Below are 18,793 nucleotides of genomic sequence, written 5' to 3'. Positions count from 1 at the left end.
GCTTCTCTCCCTGTCTTGTGCTGGGACAGCACCTTTATTGACGAATTATTTCCGGTTTATTCAAAGTTTATGCTCCTTCTCAAAAGCCAGCGGGTCCTTATTGAATGTCTCCGTCCCGCCCTCAGCCCCTCACTTTTCCAGGAGTGCGCCTTTCCACGCCGAAATGATTACACACAGACATCAGAACAGGGGACAGTTTCTCTTCATTGTACAAAAATGGGTCTTTTATTACACGGGGTTCTGCCTCTTGCTTTTCCCATCTAACAGTATCTTGGTGGACTCTCCAAGTTATCGGCTTCTTCATCTCTTTCTTGCTCGTTTCTCAGAGGTTTGGACTTGGATCCGTAAAGGGTCACGGGAACCGAATTTCGGTGAGGAATTCAAAACGTGCCCTTCTGACTCAGAAAAGCCGTGGTGCCCGGCGTTGGAAGGGTCAGGGGTCCCAAATTCGATCCCCACTAAAAGACCTTTCCTGTTCGTAAAATCCGGACCGTTTAGGCCGTCCGGTGCCCTCTTGGGAGGCGGTGAGATCAGGTCTGTGACACCAGGGTGACCCCCTCGCCCCCCACCCCACGTGCGTCTTTGTGTCTTAGCGCGTCTAGGTGGCTCCCGGGCGGCTAGCGTTCCTCCGGGCGCACCCCGCCGGGGCCGCGCGCTCGCCCCACCTGCGGCGTTAATCATTAGCGCGCGACCCCGCCGCCGCAGCCTTTACCCCGGGTTCCAGCTCGCAGGGCCGCGAGGTTTCCCCCGGCCCCCGCCAAGCCGCCAATCGCGGGATTCCAGCGGCCGGCCCGAGTCTCCACCCACTGGAAACATTCCTGGTCCGCCCTCCCGGTCTCCCTGCCCCCTCCCGTGGCTGCTCCAGCTCGGCTCGGCCCCGACTTCCTGCTGGGCGCTGGGAAGGCGCGCGCGGGCTGGGGTCCCCGGGGACCGCGCTCGCAGCTGGCCGCGCCCCGGCCGCCAAGGGGTTGGCGGTGGGCGGGAGCGGCCGGCAGTCTCGGCCCCTTCCCGGAGCGACTTTCAAACTTGCGCCTGCGTTGCGGCGGCACCTGAGTGGCTTCGCGCGCCTTGCGTTCCGGACCCGGTGGGGCAGCCGCTGCTCGGTGAGTGTCCCTCGGTTCTCTCCACGCCCTCCGCCAGCGCCGCCGGCCCAGCGGCAGTGCCGGGGGTGGTTTTGAAACCCGCACCCTCCCAGGCACCCGCCCCAGCGCCCTGCGGGGTGAGGACTCGGGGGAGGCAGAAGGGGGCCCGGGGCCGCTTGGGCTGCTTCCAGGGCGACCCTCCTAGCCAAGGGCTGGAGCGCGGGAGGCTTGTGCCGGGAGACATTGTCTGTCCTTTAGCCCCCCACCCCGGAAACGAGAGGAGCGAACGCACCGGGTGGCTCCAAGGGGCTCAGTTTGAAAGCCGGGAAGCCCGCGAGCTGCGCCCACTGCGCGCTAGGTTGCTGGAGGGCTGGTCCTTGCCTCGGACTGTGGGCCCGGGCCGGGTGGACCCGTTTGGGGAAGGATCTGCGCCTCTGACCCCGGGAGCCCGAAGGCGCCAGCAGCCTGTTCCGGGTTGGTGTCACACGGTACTCGCTCTGGGAATCTCAGCTCGCGTCCTGGAGGGATTAGAGTGGGTGCCAGAAATGGGGTGTCGGGGAGCCGAAAGCACAGAAGCCACTGCTTGCCACTGTCTACCTCGACCTCGCCCACTCCCGAAATCGGTTTGGTTCATTTTCTCCCTGTTCTCAGCCGTTTGGTTTGGAAAGCTAGGAGAAGGCATGCCAATTTCAAGACGTTTCGGGTAGCTACTTTTACTCTTTGGAGCTACTTTTGAAAAACAAAAGGAAGAACGGAGTGGGAAGTGTAATAGTGGGAGGCGGGAGGGGTGTGGCCTGGGGGGGGGCGGCTGGTGTTATTGTGGCCATTGTAAGAGCTCATCCTCCAAGTCAACTTGCCTGTCTCCCGTCGTGGGCCCCCCAGGAGGCGATCCGGACCGCATCACCCTCCAGGAAACCCTAACTGGGGTTCCCAGAGTCTCCTCAGCCCCACCTCTGCGCAGCTCAGTCACACCGACCTTGCTCAAGAAATAATAAGCAGGGAGAGTAATGACAGACCCTCGGGCTCCTCCGCGCTGAGCACGCTGCTTGCCTCCCTTCAGGCAAGTGCCATTCCATTCTCTCCTTTGCTCGACTAGGGATGGAGTGCTGAGTGGCTTTATTTCCAGCAGAAAACCTAGGGAGTAAGAACCCAGAAAGGTTGTACCTGTTCTCTCTGTTATCCTCTCCCTGTGGTCCTGAGAAGCCGCATCTCCCCGCTGTTAATAGGCTTCTATCTCTGCTGCCCCCACTCCCAGCCCCTTGGATACCTAAGCCCCGGATACCTTGCTCTGGGGGTGGGGCAGGGAGTGGGCTTGGGGTAAGCCAAGTCTTAGAAGCAGAGAGTGATTTGCTGAAGAGCTGCCTTGGGCTTTGTTTTTGTTTTGTTTTTACTGATTTTTATTGGAAGTGGGACGGAGGAGAGTGGGAAGAGCCCTGGCCTGGGAGCCCAGCACTGGCTCTACTGTGTACAGCATCAAAGACTGAGTCATTTGGGCTGGAAGGCACCTCGGATGTGCCATTTACATGTGAAGGCAGCAGAGCCCAGAGATGTGAGGTGATTGGAGCCGGACTCCTCCTGGGCAAACAGGGACCAGAACTCAGGTTTCCTCATGGTCTAACCCGTGCTTTTCCCAACATGACCCAAGTCACAAAGTTTTTTTTCTGACTCAGTTTCCTCTTGAGTAGAGTTGGAGGCTTGCCTACTTTTTCTCCTAGAGGGGCCTGGTAAGGATCAGAGGAAGCCAGGTATGTGGAAAGTGCTGCATAAACTCCTATACAAAATGAAGGCTCAGGGTGGCTAGGAGGAGCCCCCGAGAGCTTTACAGTTTATTGGAAACATCCCATGTGTGCCACACGGAGATGGTGGATACCAGGAGCCAACAGTGGACACTCCCCTGGCCTGTAATAGCTCAGCTCTAGGGTAAACGTTTGCCCTACCAAATCGACAGCCATCCCAGGGTCACTGTGTTTACGCTGGAGGCGGCCAAAGGCCATGGCCTGAGGGCTGTCCAGGGCAGGAGGGGAAAAGGAACTGTGTTCCAGATGTACGGCTTGCCCCTTCGCCTCTGCTGTCTTCTCAGAACCTTATGAAGGCTCTGGTTCCAAGCCTGGGGGTTGCCTCAAGCTCAGGCTGAGCACTGGCTTTGAAGGGTTAATTGGGAAGCCATCTAGCTCTTCCCAGGTGTATTGAGAGGTTGAGGGGACTCAGGGCACTGGGAGGTGCTGCCTTTGCAGCTGCCCTGAGGGCTGTCTTCAGCTCCTCATTTGTCCCCCCTCCCCACCCCAGGCTGCCCCTCTGGACCCAGCGGCTGCTCAGTCCTGGCCAGCTGCGTGTCCATAGGCCTTTGTTTCAGAGTTGCAAGCGGCCCTCCCCAGCAGAAGCCCTCAGGCTGGGGCCGTGGCAGCTGGAAGTCACTTCTGCCAGCAGGAAGGCTTTACTGGAGTCCACCGGGGACCTGGCAGACCTTCATTTCCTCTTGTAGGTCCCATCTGGAGCCCCCAGCTTACCCTGGCCAGATTTCTCTCACCAGATCCACCCTGAATGGATGGATCATCCTCTTTTTCTTCCTACACTCACACCCCTTCGTTCTATTTTAAAGGGTTCTTTCATTCATTCAAGAGTTTTTTGGCATCTGCTATATAGAATGCTGGACGCAGGCGACACGGCAGTGAACAAAATATATTAGAGTCATTGACCTCATGGAGCTGACTTCTAGTGGGGGAAGCTGACAACAAGCAAGATAAATAATGGAAAGCAAGTTAATGATGAGCAGAGTAATGTGATAGGAAAGGTGGATGTGAACTGTCATGGAGTGGGTGGGATGGTGTTTGAGATGGGGTGGCCTGGGAGACATCCCGAGGAAGGGCTCTTCAATAATGCCTGAAGGAGGAATTTTCCTTGTCTCTGGTTTCCTTTTCTTGAAACCCAGTTCAAGGAACTCACTGTGGGGCTTGACAGCTTCCTAGCCCTGCGGTGCTAACCTCCTTTGAGCCTGTGTTTCTCACCTGTGAAATGGAGTTAGTTATCATGCATACCACGTATGGTTTTGTGAGACTGAACAATGAGTTAACGTCTGTTCGATGCTTAGAGTCTATAGAGGTCTTCAGTAAGTGAGAGTCTTCTATTTTGTTGTTTCTCCAACCAAATTCTGCAGGGGTAGCCCAAGCTCTTTATTGCCTTTGCTAAATGAAAAGCTTGAGGCAAGTGGGGAATTGGAGGCAGGTGAAAATGGAAACCCTACTTAGTGCAGACTTTTGCAGTTGGTGAGACTCTTCAGCCCTCTCCTAGAATCAAGGCTGGGGGATTGTTGAGGATGTGGGTTTCCCAGGTGTGTGTGCTGCTTCTAGGGTGAACTGGGGGCAGCCCTGACCCTCCCTTGCTCTGGAATTTCCCTTGCTTCCAACCAGCCCTGATGAATCACACCTTCATCCCTGGTTTCTCTACCCTGCCTCACAGCTGGAAAAGCTAGCTGTCTCTCCCCCACAATCTGTAGATAAATTCCACTGGGAGAGGAAGAGAAAAGGCTGGTGAAAATGAGGGAGGGACAGGGAAGGCTGGGCAGATGGTGGGTAGAGCTGTTTGAGGAGAGGTGCAAGAGGGTGCTCACGGAGGCTCAGGCAGCTCCAGAAAAAGTTTCAGGAAGGGTCCACAATGGACCAGAATTTCAAGTAACACAAACAGACACTGTGAGTGCCAAGTCTGGCTGGACTCCGCTCAGCTCTGCTTCCACTCAGTCAATCTGAAGAGTCTTTTCCCCTCTCAGCTGAATCAGGACCTCAAAGGGAGGTGCCTGAGCTCAAAGATAGTTGCTGTCAAAAGCGGCGGGGAGCGGTTTCCTGGGGGCCGAGCCCCGGCTCAGGAAGCAGCGGTGGAGGGCGGGGGCTGGGGAAGTGGTCATCAGCCAGGCCGCGCCCTCTGAGAGCCCAGTTTGAGGCACAGGACAGCCAGGGAGGCCCTTGAGGTAAAGGAGCTTTCTGAGCCTGCCCTTGGGTGCCTGAAGACCGGGTAAAACTAGGTGTAGTCTGGCTTCAGAGGAAGTTCCAGGGAGGGCCCTAAACAGCCTCAAGCAATTTTGTGATGTTGGGTGACCTCAAGTCGGAGGAGAATGAAAACTGGGCAAGGTAAACTAGTTTGTGATCAGAAGGAGGTAAATCTAGAGTTGATGGCCACTGTCTGGGATAAAGACTGGCCTTGTGAACAGGGTCTCTGCTCTGTTCTTATTTTGACTAGCAGTTCTCTGAAGGCAGGGGCTCTGCGGGAGCCATCTTTGTTCCCATATAGCATGGAGAACAGTGTAATCCACAGGGTGTGATGAGCTTGTGCTGGGGTACCATCCTGAGAACTGTCTGGGCTCTGTGATCTCATCTGCTCCAGTTTTTGTTCCATGGAGTTAGAGGGAGAAGGCAGTGGTGGGGGTCAAACCTCACCCTGGGTGGGCTGTTGCCATCTGAGAATGCCACCCAAGAGAGAATGGGACTTTTTACAGTTCTCTTGCTAGCCTCTGGGGAGGGAAGCCTCCTGGCTTAAGCTCAAGGAATGGATTTTTTAAGGACTCTCAGACTGTTTCATGCTGAGCAGACTCTGGGGCCGGCCTTAGGACTTGAATGAGGTTCCAGTGGGCACAGTGGCAACTGTGCATGTTGCCTTTTGGGTAACAGAATTTGAGGGTACTAAGGGTTGCTCTAGTTGTTGCTGGAATTTGGCTGAGAATGGAGGGAGGGATGCTAGAGGAGTGAAGTCTATTTCACTATGGTAACGGGATCTCAGGAGGAAAGATGGGTTCTACAAGTACTGGAAGCTCTAAAAATCTTTGCTCCCCAGGCCACAAGACTATGTGTGTGTATGTATATGAATGTGTGTGCATATGTGTACAAGTCAGAGATTCTTGAGCAATAGATGGCAAGTATTTATTGAAAGGAAAAGGGAACCAGAATTCTTGCAGGCTCTGTCTGTATGCATCGCTGCATCTCCAGTGCTTTCTGCATAGTAGGATTCCAGTAAACATTTGTTGAATATATAAAACCCTACTGTGTGAATGAAACTTTAGGAATTAGAGAAATTTTCACACTCTTCACAAATGTTCTACTCTGTCCTAGTAGAGCAGTAGAAGATTCTAAGAAGTTGAAGCTGTGGTCAACACCTGTGGGGCAGGCAGCTCTGTATTCCTCCAGCCTGCACAAGTGACAAGGGTGCCTTGGGTCACTGGGACCAGTCCTCCTAGGCCTGCTGAGAGTTTGCCGCTTGCATGTTGTGTCCGAAGTAGAGTATGCTTTTAGTCTTGAAACTAGTTCATCCCATATGTCCTGTAACCCCTCTTCTACCGTATTTACAACATAGCCACCCAGTGGCCTTGCTTATTTGCAAGTAGCCAGGAAGGTCTCCAGGTCGACCAGGACTCAAGTTCCTGCATTTTCTTTCACACTAGCTCCCTCAGACCCTGTTTAACTTTTATGTAGGAGTTGTGTCATCCAATTTCCAAGCCCACAACTGAAAAGCAGCAGCAAAGGGCTGAGTGTAAAGAGACCAATGTAGAGAGGAAAAATGACCACAGTGCAACTGACAGTTGATGGAGTGGATGGAGATCAAGACACTATGGACGCAGGCGTGAGTGTAAGAGCCAGGGGTCATTATTTATGTAGGGGGAGTGGCTTGGCACACCTTGGCCTTTGGGGGCATCATCATTTTGATAATTGATGCTTTGCTGGTAATTGTGACCCTGAGTCATCAAGCGGAGGTTAAATGATGTTTCCTTGACTGTTTAGGAAGGGAGGGAAGGAAGTGTGTAACGTGTTTTTGAAAGATGTCCCAGTCAGATTGACTACAATTTTTTAAGTGTTGACTCTTAGGTAATATCACTAATCTTCTCAACAAGGCATGGTAGGTGGTGGTACCCTCAACTACAGATGAGGAAACTGAATCCACCCACACAAGGTAGGTCACTTTTCTGGGATCTCAGCTAAGACTTAGCAGAGATGAGGTCTGAACTTCTAGATGACTCTAGAGCACATGCTCTGAGCTCTACCCCAGGCTCTTTGGAAACTGGGCACACTCTTAAAAAACATGCCTTTTGGATAGCTCTCTCTGCAGGGGTTCCAGCTGGTCAAAGTTTTACCTTGTCACTGTGGAGCCAGGATGGGCTCAAACTTAATTCAGCTCCACCCATAACAGCCTGCCAGTTATCCCAGAGGGTGCTTGCCTCAGTGGAAACAAGAATGCCTTTAATACATTTACAGTTTTTAAGCTTCTCCCTGAGTGCTGCACAACATTTCTGAGGCCAGAAAATGTTAGGGAGGAGCTGCAATTTCAAAAATCCCAGGCCTCTCTCCGTCAGGAGCGTTTGTTCCTTTGTTTGGGTTCTGGATGCTGCTGAAGGGTGCTGTGCTGTGCTGTGCAGTCTCCATGCTGGTTGTTCCAGTCATCTCCAGGGGTGGGGCCCACTCCTGCGTAGGAGCTCCTACTCCTGGCTTCTCACCATCCAGATCTGGCAAATGGTGATTTTCTCCAATTTATTTCTGTCATTTATTGTAGAGATAGAATGTTAAACAGATGCAGTCAGTGCTTCCTTTCCCCTCCTAATTGCCTTCTCTTTCCTCCCTCCCCAGAAGTAACATTCTCTTGAATACGGTGTTTATCACGTCTATGCATGTCTTCATACTTTTTACTGTTGTCTGTAAGTAATTTATAGTTTCCTGTTGTTTTGATTTTGACATGTATAGCATCATGTTGAATAAACATTGTTGTCTAGATTTATCCATGTTGAAATATTTAAATCTAGTTTATTCACTGAACTGTTACATGGTATCTGTCATATAATTATATTATAGCTTCCTTATGGGCAGACTTTTAGATTGTTTCCATTTTTCTCACCAGTATCCTGTGTTTATTATCATGTGTCAGTCTTTTCTACCATGTATGTCAGTGGTAGGATTATGGGGTTATAAATTGTGCTTTTCAAGATACTGCCAAGTAATGTCCCTGCATAATTTGTGAATCAGAATATGTTCTTACCAGAAACACAAGAACCCCTATTTCACTAACATTTGGATTGTGTCTTATAATCTAGTAGATGTAATTTTAAAATTATTTTATGAACTGCTCCTTAAAATTAGCACTTTTGATTGAAATAGGGATGAGCATTTTTCATGTTTATTGCCTATCCATGTTTATAATTCTGTGAGGTTTTGCCTTTTGCATTAAAAAAAAAAATTAAACCAAGTAATACATCCACGTGATTCAAGCCCCAGAATGTAATGTGGTGAAGTCTCTACCCTTTGTTTCTTTGCTCCTAGTTCCCCACGCTTTGACAAGTTGCAGGTTCTCCGTACTTTTTCAGAGTTTTCATTGCCGTTTTCTTGCTGATTTTTAGGAACTAAGAAGAAAAAAAATCTATGTATATGTGTTAAATGAAACAAAGTGAAAGTGTTAGTCGCTCAGTCTTGTCCGACTCTTTGTGGCCCAAGAACTGTAGCCCATCAGTCTCCTCTGTCCATGGGATTCTTCAGTCAAGAAGACTGGAGTGGGTTTCCATTTCCTCCTCTAGGGGATCTTTCTGACTCAAGTGTGGAACCTGGATTTCCTGTATTGCAGGCAGATCCATAATCTTTTGTGAGTTTTATTCATTACATACAGCTCTGGATTGTTTTAACTTTACTAAAGTTATTTTTCATAGGGAAATTTAAATTTTAATGTTGTCACATTTGCCAGTCTTTTGTTCATATCAAGAAATCTTTTCCTACCCTGCTTTTTATTAAATGGGTTCTTAAACATTTTTTTTTTATTTAAAGTTTTTTTTTTTTTTTTTACTGCATGAGTCTTTGTTGTAGTTTGTGTTCTCTTTGTTGTAGCTCGAGGTCTTCTCGCTCTTTTAATATATAATTTTATTTATGTATTTTTGGCCGTGCTGTGTCTTTATGCTGCGCGGGCTTTTCTCTGGTTGTGGTGAGTAGGGGCTGCTTTGTAGCTGCGGTGTGCAGGCTTCTCAATGTGCTGTCTCTTGAGCACGCAGGCTTCAGTGGCTGCAAACATGTGGCTCAGCAGCTGTGGCTCCTGGGCTCCAGAGCACAGGCTCAATAGTTGTCGCCCACCGGCTTTGTTGCTCTTAGGTGTACGTGGGATCTTCCTGGATCAGAGATTGAACCCTTGTCTCCTGCACTGGCAGGAGGATTCTTTACCACTGAGCCACTAGGAAAGCCCGCGAAGGCCTGTATTGGAAGGTGGATTCTTAACCACTGGACCACCAGGGAAGCCCCTTCCTTTTCTGATTTTATAGAAACTATAGTGTGTGTGTGTGTATTTAATTTTGCTTCTACTCTTAACATTTTAAATTCATCTGGAGTGTATTTTCTGTATGTGACAATGGTTCTTCTCTCTGGCTACATATTAAAGCCTCATGAGGAGCTTTTTAAAGTAGTACAATTGTCTGAGCTTCATTTCAGATCAGCCCAATAAAATGAAAATATCTTGGGGTAGGGCCCAGGCATGGTTTTGAAATGGCCCAGGTAACTTTTATGTTCAGACAAGGTTGAGAACCACTCAGCCTTGTAAGATGGAACTGATTTTATTTTTTCCAGAGAAATAGCCGATTTTCCCAGTGCTAGTTATTAAGCAGTCTATACTTTTCCTGCTGACTTTTTACTTTTTAAGAGTTGATTTGATAGCTTTATTGAGATATATTTCCCATATCTTAATATTTACCCATTTTTTAGTATATATGCACAGAATTGTATAACCATCCTTGCTATCTAATCTTTTTTTTCTTCTGTTTTGGCCCTGCCACTCAGCTTGTGGGATCCTAGTTCTCGACCAGGGATCAAATACAGGCCCTCGGCAGTGAGAGTGCAGAGTCCTAACCACTCCACCAGAGAAGTCCCTCTGCTGTCTAATCGTGTGTGCTTGGTGGCCTCAGTCATGTCCACCTCTTTTGAGACACTATGGACTATAGCCCACCAGGATCTTCTGTCCATGGGATTTTCCAGGCAAGAATACTGCAGTGGGTTGCCATGCCCTTCTCCAGGGGGTCTTTCCCGACTCAGGGATCAAACTTAAGTCTCTTAAGTCTCTTGCATTGGCACGCAGGTTCTTTACCACTGGTGCCAACTGGGAAGCCCGCTATCTAAACCATTTTTATTTTCACAGTTTATTAAAAAAAAATTGTACTTTTTGCAATCATTTCCCCTATCCACTAGCCCCAGGAAATCACTAGTCTACTTTTATCTTTCTAGATTTGCCTGTTCTGGACCTTTTACATAAATGAGTTCATACAGTGTATCGTTCTGTTGACTAGCCTTTTCATTTAACATAATGTTTTCAAGAGTCATCCATGTTGTGGCGGGTTATCAATTCTTCATTCTTTTTCATTCCATTATATGGGTTTACTGCATTTTGTTTATCCATTCATCAGCTGATAGACATTTGAGCTGTTTCCACTTTTTTTTTTGTATTGTAAATAATATTGCTATGAACAATTGTGTACAACTTTTTGTACGCAGCATAAAGATCTCCTAGCTTCTATATGACTTACTGGGAGATGATTATTTATAAGTTAACTTTTTGAGGAATTGTTAAATTGTTTTCTAAATAGGCTGCACTATTTCTTACCAGCAATATATGAGTTCTAATTTCTCTTTATCCTCACCAACACTTGTTATTGAACATGGTTTTGATTTTAGCCATCTTAGAGTGAGTATGAAATGGATTTAATTGTGATTTTGATTTGCATTTTTCTAATGACTAATGATGTTGAGCATTTTTTCTTGTGCTTATTGACCGTTTTTATATATTTTTTTGAGAAATATCTATTCAAATTGTTGCCTATGTTAAAATTGGGTTATTTTATTGTTGTTGTAAGGGTTCTTTATATAGTCTGGATACAAGTCTATTATCAGGTTTACAAATATTTTCTCACATTCTGTGATTTATCTTTTCACTGTCTCTTAAAAATTTTTCAAAAATGATGTGTAATTGATATATTATTATTAGTTTCAGATGTGCAACTTAATGGTTCAATATTTGTGTACATTATAACATGATCTAGTCTACTTTCTTTTTATTTTCTTTTTAGTGCCTTTGAAACATAAGCTTTAAATCTTGATGAAGTCCACTTTATCTATTTTTTTGTTTTGTTGCTTGTGCTTTTCCTGTTGTATCTAAGAAACCACTGCTTGCCCAAGTTCACAAAAATTTACCTCTATATTTTCTTTTAGGAGTTTTATAGTTTTAGCTTTTACATTTAGATCTGTGATCCATTTTGACTTAATTTTTGTGCATGATATGAACTAGATATGCAGATTCATTCTTATGCATGTGAATATAGCTGTGCTAATGTTGTTGAAAAGACTATTCTTTCCCTATTGAATGGTTTTGGTACCCTTAATGAAAATCAGTTAACTATAAATGTGAAGTTTTATTTCTGTACTCTCAGTTCTGCTGCATTAATGTATATGTCAGTACAGTCTTGATAACTATAGCTCTGTAATCAGGTTTGAAGTTGGGAACTGTGAGTCTTCCAACTTTGTTCTTTTTCAAGATTGTTTTAGCTATTCTGGCTCCCTTGCTTTTCCATACCAATTTTATGATCGTCTTGTCAATTTCTACAAAAATGCCAGCTAGAATTTTGAATAGATTGCATTGAGTCTGTAGATCAATTTACTGAGTATCGCTAGCTTTAAGAGTGTTAAGTGTGCCAATCCATGAACATGGGATGTCCTTCCACTTATTCAGGTCTTTAGTTTTTTTCAAGTGTTTTGTAGCTTCCCATATACAATTCTTACATTCCTTTTATTAAATATATTCCAAAGTTTTCAATGCTTTGTGAAGCTGTTATAAATGGGATTGTTTTGTTTCTTGGGAGGAGAGGGTAAGCCACTCAATTTGCAGGATCCTAGTTCCCCCATCAGAAAAGGCAATGGCACCCCACTCAGTACTCTTGCCTGGAAAATCCCATGGACTGAGGATCCTGGTGGGCTACAGTCCATGGGGTCGCTAAGAGTCGGACTTGACTGAGCGACTTCATTTTCACTTTCACGCATGGGAGAAGGAAATGGCAACCCACTCCAGTGTTCTTGCCTGGAGAATCCCAGGGACGGGGGAGCCTGGTGGGCTGCCATCTATGGGGTCGCAGAGAGTCGGATATGACTGAAGCAACTTAGCAGCAGCAGCAGTAGCAGTTCCCCCATCAGGGGTTAAACCCATTCCCTTGGCAGTGAAAGTGTAGAGTACCAATCACTGGACCACCAGGGCATTTCCCTTCATTGTATTTTGGATTGTGTGCTACTAGTATATAGGAATACAATTGATTTTTGTGTATTGCCCTTGTATCCTTCCATCTTACTAGACTCTTTCGTTAGTGGAGTCCATTAATTGTTTCATTAGTGAATTTCTTAAGATTTTCTATATATATAAGATCATGTCATCTATGAATTTAGTTCAGTTCATTTGCTCAGTCATCTCTGACTGTGACCCCCAAGGACTGCAGCATGCAAGGCCTCCCTGTCCATCACCAACTCCTGGAGCTTGCTCAAACTCATGTCCATAGAGTTGGTGATGCCATCCAACCATCTTATCCTCTGTTGTCCCTTTCTCCTCCTGCCCTTAATCTTTTCCAGGATCAGGGTCTTTTCCAATGAGTCAGTTCTTCGCATCAGGTGGCCAGAGTATTGGAGTTTCAGCTTCAGCGTCCGTCCTTCCAATGAATATTCAGGAATGATTTCCTTTAGGATGGACTGCTTGTATCTCCTTGCAGTCCAGGGATTCTCGAGTCTTCTGCAACACCACAGTTCAAAAGCATCAATTCTTCAGCACTCGGCTGTCTTTATAGCCCAACTCTCACATCCATACTGGAAAAACCATAGCTTTGACTAGACGGATTTGTTGGCAAAGTAATGTCTCTGCTTTTTAATATGCTGTCTAGGTTGGTCATAACTTTCCTTCCAAGGAGCAAGTGTCTTTTAATTTCATGGCTGCAGTCAGCATCTGCAGTGATTTTGGAGCCCCCAAAAATAAAGTCTCTCACTTTATTGTTTCCCCATCTATTTGCCATGAAGTAATGGGACCAGATGCCATGATCTTAGTTTTCTGAATGTTGAGTTTTAAGCCAACTAGAAATACTTTTTTACTTCTTCCTTTCAATCTGAATGTCTTTTATATCTTTTTCTTGCCAATTTTCCTGGCTAGAACTCCAGTACAATGTTGAATAGAAGTGTCATGAGGGGAAATTCTTGTCTTATTCCTAATCTTAGGGGGAAAATATTTCTTCTTTCTCCATTGAGATGAAGTATCTGTGGGTTTTTTTGTATGTTCTTTATAAGACTGAGGATGTTCCCTTCTATTGTGTGATGTTTTTATCACGGAAGGGTGTCAGATTTTGTCAAATGTTTTTTTCTAGGTCTATTAAGGTGACCAGATGGTTTTTGTATTTTATTCTATTAATATATAAAATTATATTAATTTATTTTTGGTTTTGGATGTTAACCCAATCCTGTATTTCTGGGATAAATTCACATGGTTGTAGTGTATATTCCTTTTTATATGTTGCTGGATTCAGTTTGTTAGTGTATTGTTGAGGATTTTTATAGCCACATTTATAAGGGATGCTGGCCTGTAGCTTTTTTTTTCCCTTGTGATATTTTGTTTGGTTTTTTATCAGGCCTCATAGAATGAGTAGGAAGTGCTCCTTCCTCTTCTGATTTTTGGAAGAGTTTGTGAAGAATTGCTGTTAATTCTTTAAATGTTTGGTAAATTCACCAGTGAAGCCGTTGAGTCCTGAGCTTTTCCTTATTGGAAGTTTAAAAATTATTAATTCAGGCTCTTTGTTTGTTAACAGATCTCTTCAGATTTTCTGTTCCTTCCCAAATCCTCATTGGTTTAGGTCATTCTAGGAATTTGTCTAGGAATGGCATCAAAGTTATCTAATTCATTAGCATATATTTGTTCATAGTATTTCCTTATAATCCTTTAAGATGTTCTTTTTTGTCTTTGATAATCTGCATTTATACTATGTATGATAGGTCTAAATGTGGACTTTTAAAAAATTTAACTTAGTTGTGCTTTCAATATGAGGACAGGTGTCGATATGTTCAGTTCTGGAAAATTCACATATATTCTGTCTTTGAAAATTGCCTCTCCCTTAATTCTTTTCCTTTTCTTCCTCTGGAACTCTTTGGATCTTGTCTCTCTCTCTCTCTCTTTTTTTTAAAGATTTATTTATTTACTTTTTAAAAAATTTTTGGTTGTCCTGAGTCTTCATTGCTGCACACAGGCTTTCTCTAGTTGCGGAGAGCAGGGGCTTCTCTTGTTTCAAAGCATGGGCTCTAGGTATGTGGGCTTCAGTAGCTGGGCCTCATGGGCTTTATGGTGAGGGCTCAGTAGGCACATGGGCTTAGTTGTTCCGTGGCATGTGGGGTCCTCCCAGACCAGGGATCGAACCCATGTCCCCTGCATTGGCGGGCAGATTCTTAACCACTAGACTACCGGGGAAGCTCTAGATCTTGTCTCTTAATGTTCATATTTTCTATCTTACTCTTTGCATCTATTTCAGGATAATTTCCTCAGTTTTTTTTTCCCCCATTTCACTAATTCTTTCTTTAACTGTATTTTATTTTCTGTTTAACTTACCTATTGGGTTTAACATGTCAATATTGTATACAATTAACCCTTGAAAAATCTGGATATGAAATGTGTGGGTTCAGTTATATGTGGATTTTTTAAAATAAGTATGTGCTATAGTACTACACGGGGCTCAGTAGTAAAGAATCTGCCTGCCAATGCAGGAGGTGCATATTTGATTCCCGGGTTGGGAAGATCCCCTGGAGAAGAAAATGGCAGTCTATTCTAGTATTCTTGTCTGGGAAGTCCCATGGACAGAGGAACCTGGTGGGCTCAGGGAGTCTCAGAAGAGTTGGATACAGCGACTAAACAGTAACAGCAGTACCACGCAATCTGCAGCTTGTTGAATCTGCAGATGAGAGGGCTTGGTGTAAAGTTATACATGGATTTCTACTGCCCTGAAGCCCCATATTGTTCAAAGGTCAATATTTTATTGACCTTTAGTACTTTATTTCCATTTAGTACTTTTTCAAAATCTTTTTCAGATTTTTCTTTTATTCCTAGCTTTTGGGGTATCAATTTCTTTCATCTTCTGACTTGCTTGTCATGGTTTGTTTTATTGTGTGGTTAGTAATTTTTATACTGAGAAATAGTGGAATGCTTAAAAGCATCATAAGTCTGCACTTACTATGATGATGGACTTCCCTTGTGACTCAGTTGGTAAAGAATCTGCCTGCAATGTGGGTGACCTGGGCTTGATCCCTGGGTTGGGAAGATCTCCTGGAGAAGGGAAAGGCTGCCCACTCCAGTATTCTGGCCTGGAGAATTCCATGGAATGTATAGTCCATGGGGTTGCAAAGAGTCGGACATGACTGAGCGACTTTCACTTTTACTTTACTATGATGATGAGGTCTGGGACATACCAAACGTGTGGGTGGTGGCCTGAGGTGGGGCAGAGGAAAAGATTGGCAGAGGAACTTTGTATGTCTGGCTGCTTCCTGTCATATAGGTCTCTGCCAAGAGTCACCTTTACTGAGCCTTCCCAGGCCTCCCTAACTAACACTGTCCACCCCCATACTGCCTTTCTCTTTTTCATCTTTTTCATAACACTTAACACTGTCCAGGAATATATTAAATTTTTGTCTACCTTTTGTGACTGTCTTCCATATTGGCGTGTAAGCTCCACGACAGTAAGGATTTGTCTTATTCACTGCTGTGTCCCCAGCACCTGGCGTGTGGTTTATACTGTCAACAAGTATGAGTGAGTAGTCCTGTTTTTAGATGGAAGTTATCTGAGCCCTGATGATGCAACTTTCAGCTGGACTGAGCCTGACCAGGCAGCAGAGAAGAGGTGAACAGTTTGCCTCTCCATCCCCAAACCTTTTTCTGTGTCTCCACTGGAGATGTCTCTTCTTCCCGTTACAAGAGCCCAGAAAATACCGTCCTTCCTGTGTGCTTCAACTTTATTCTGTCATGAGTCCTACAGCTGCCAAAATCAGTAGTAGGGACTGGAGCATCAGAAACCCTGGGGGGAGAAAATGAACAAAACCCTGGGAAGATCTGGTCCTTAACTCTTCAGGAGGCTGTGACTGAGTAAAGAAGGCAGCACACACAGAAAACAAGTTAGGACACTTGCCCATTCCCTGAGTCAGCTGTGTAGATTAGAACTCCTGCTATGAGCTTGCGGTAGAGAAGGCAACCTGTGTGCTGGCCCCTGGGTCACATGTCGACACAGAAGTGGTTTCTGGAGGCATCAATGGGCAGGTTACGAATTCCCAGCCGACTCCATGTTGGCTTCCTTCTGAGGTTTGCTCCATGCTGTAGGAACTTGTTCTGAGCATAGTGTTACTTGTAAAAGGGTAGAAAGTGCCAGAAGGCGTTCCCACGAGGTGGGCAGGGTTGGCACCTTTCCATCCGTCTTTGGCTGTATCTGTTGGCCCCAGTGATGTTGGGGTTGAGGAATAGTGACGAGTACCGGAATTCCGGCAAACCCTGGCTTTCCTGCTGCACAGCTTTTGGTGAGTGAGTAAATAGCTCTGCCTCACTGGCTTCCCCGGTGGCTTAGCGGTAAAGAATCCCCCTGCAATGCAGGAGACTCAGGTTCGATCCCCTGGAGAAGGGAATGGCAATCCACTCCAGTATTCTTGCCTGGAGAATCCCATGGACAGAGGAACCTGGCAGGCTACAGTCCATGGGGTCTCAAAGAGTCAGACACAACTGAAGCGACTTGGCACACAAATGGTTGTGGTAGGGAGAGTTCATAGAGAATGTGTTTATCACCGCATTGCCTGCTATTGAGGTTATTCCAGCCCGGCATCTTGGGAGCCACTTGTGCCTCAGTTTCCTGATCTGTGAAACAGGGAAGTAATTCCCAGCCGCTGCAGGCCATCCCTCCCCTCTGTCTCTGGCTGTTGTAAGTGTTAATATTCTCGGGCTTTGAGGGCCTGAGGTGGGGGTGGAGCCGCATAAATGGGTTATTGTTGTGCTGGTGAATGCTCCGGCTTTGTTCAAGTGTCTTCACTATTTGACTTCCTGCGGTTAGCGTCCCCAGACTTGAATTGCTGGAGACACTTGCACGTCCTCAGCGGTTGGTGGCGCTCACCTGGCCCGGCTGTGACCCGGGTCTTCACCCAGCGGGGACCTGCTGAGTTGGGGTGGGAAGCTCCATTTCGTCTGTTAGGGGCCCCCCGGGCATCAGGAATGAAAGAAATGCAGAAAGTATGACCCACACGCGCAACTGATTCTGAATAGGACGTTTATTGAAGAGGTTTTGCAGGAGGCGGCTGGCGCTTTAATTCCCGAGGCTGTTGGTGGCAGCTCTCTGCTCACCCCAAGCCTGTTAACTGCTCAGCTGCCGGGGTGAATGTGGCTCCCAGGCCCCACGCGGCCCTGTTGGTGCTCAGATGGGAGCCCTTTTGAGGAAAGCGGTAGGTACCCAGCTGGCCAGGCCAGGGGGTGCAGATGGGGCAGGAGCAGCACTATCAGAGGCTTCTGAGTCTTGCCAGACTCTGCCAGGAAACCCGGCTGGCCACAGGCTTTGGGGCGAAAGGTAAATTTCTCCCTTGGGCCTTCAGAAACTGAGGACAGGTTGAGTTAGTCCCTTTTTAAAATCCTGCCCAGGCTTCTTCTAGGGGATGTGTCCATTGAGGCCGGGCGAGAGCGAGAATCCTGTGTTCTCTTCGAGTTACTGCACGTGGTTCTGCCAGGGGCTTCTGAGGGTCTTCTGATCTCTGAACACTCGGAGTTGGGCGATTAGGGAAGGGGCTGTTTGTAGAGGGACCCAGCACACCCTGGGAAAAGCAGAGTTAATCTCCCACTTTTTCCGGAAGTTTCCTTTTCCCAGAATCCACAGAGGGTGGTTATTTTAGATAAAATCTAGGGGTGGTGGCAGGTTGGGCAGGTGGAAAGATGTTGTCCCCGACCCGGACTCTTCCCCTGGTGGACACCGCCAGGCCAGGGCTGTGTCCACCCCTCCCAGAGCTCTGGGCTGCAGAAGCCAGGAGGTCAGGGGCAGGTTGCTGCCCTGCCCTGCCTTGAGTTTCAGCCCTGAATCAAGGCCTGGCTTTTCCAGGAACAGGACTGCTACCTGGGCCATGCCCATGTGGACCCACCTGCCCCAGAATCTAGGGCTTGGTGATAGCTGCCCCTCTGCGTGTGTGTAATTGCTCAGCTGAGGGAGAAAGCTGCTCTCCTCCCACCTGGAAACTGGTTGGATGAGTTTCTTGGGCCTCCCTGGTAGAGGCCCCTTAGAAGGGAAGGCAGGGATCTGGGGTGGGGTGGGGGCGAGTGCAGAGGGGCCCCCCTGGGCTCTGGATTAGGGATCCCTGAGGGACAGGGTCATGTAGGAGGCCCTGCTCTCTGAAAGGCCGGCTGCCTTTGAGAATTGACCTTGTTGTGTGAGTCTGTAAGCTGTGCCTTGGAAAATCTACTTTCCTAAGTTGTCTGGGTCAGGTGCCAGGCCCAGGGTCGGCGTCCAGGGCAACGAGGGGGTGCTGGTTGGAGCTCTTGCTATTGTTCCCGAGGGCCAGGATGATCAGGGTGTGTGACTGATGGCAGCAGTTCATAAAGGGGGTGGTGCTGTTGCTTGGAGTTGAAGACCAACTTGTGTTTGGGGGAGCCTCCCTAATTCTGAGTTGCTTGGGGAGGGAATTTGGGGAAGGCAAAAACCC

At 46.9% G+C, this 18,793-nt stretch overlaps 1 protein-coding gene across 4 annotated transcripts in view; it reads left to right on the top strand.

The window, feature by feature from the left end:
* Positions 1 to 767: 767 nt before the first annotated feature.
* PLEKHG3 (pleckstrin homology and RhoGEF domain containing G3) overlaps positions 768 to 18,793 on the top strand; it is a 44,006-nt gene continuing 25,980 nt past the window's right edge. For 2 of the 4 annotated variants that reach the window (XM_088839537.1, XM_088839535.1), the window contains exon 1: positions 969 to 1,103. The gene's annotated coding sequence lies outside the window, so the exon portion shown is untranslated. Of the gene's footprint in view, positions 1,104 to 1,964; positions 2,143 to 18,793 lie in introns of all 4 variants that reach the window. The other 2 variants (XM_088839534.1, XM_088839536.1) reach the window with 2 other exon arrangements.

The sequence above is a fragment of the Moschus berezovskii genome, chromosome 9, assembly GCF_049115385.1.
Source record: "Moschus berezovskii isolate FMDL1 chromosome 9, NW_MosBer_1.0, whole genome shotgun sequence".
NCBI lineage: Eukaryota > Metazoa > Chordata > Mammalia > Artiodactyla > Moschidae > Moschus > Moschus berezovskii.
Note: the sequence above shows the minus strand (reverse complement) of the source record. Positions and strands in the feature narration are given on the sequence as shown.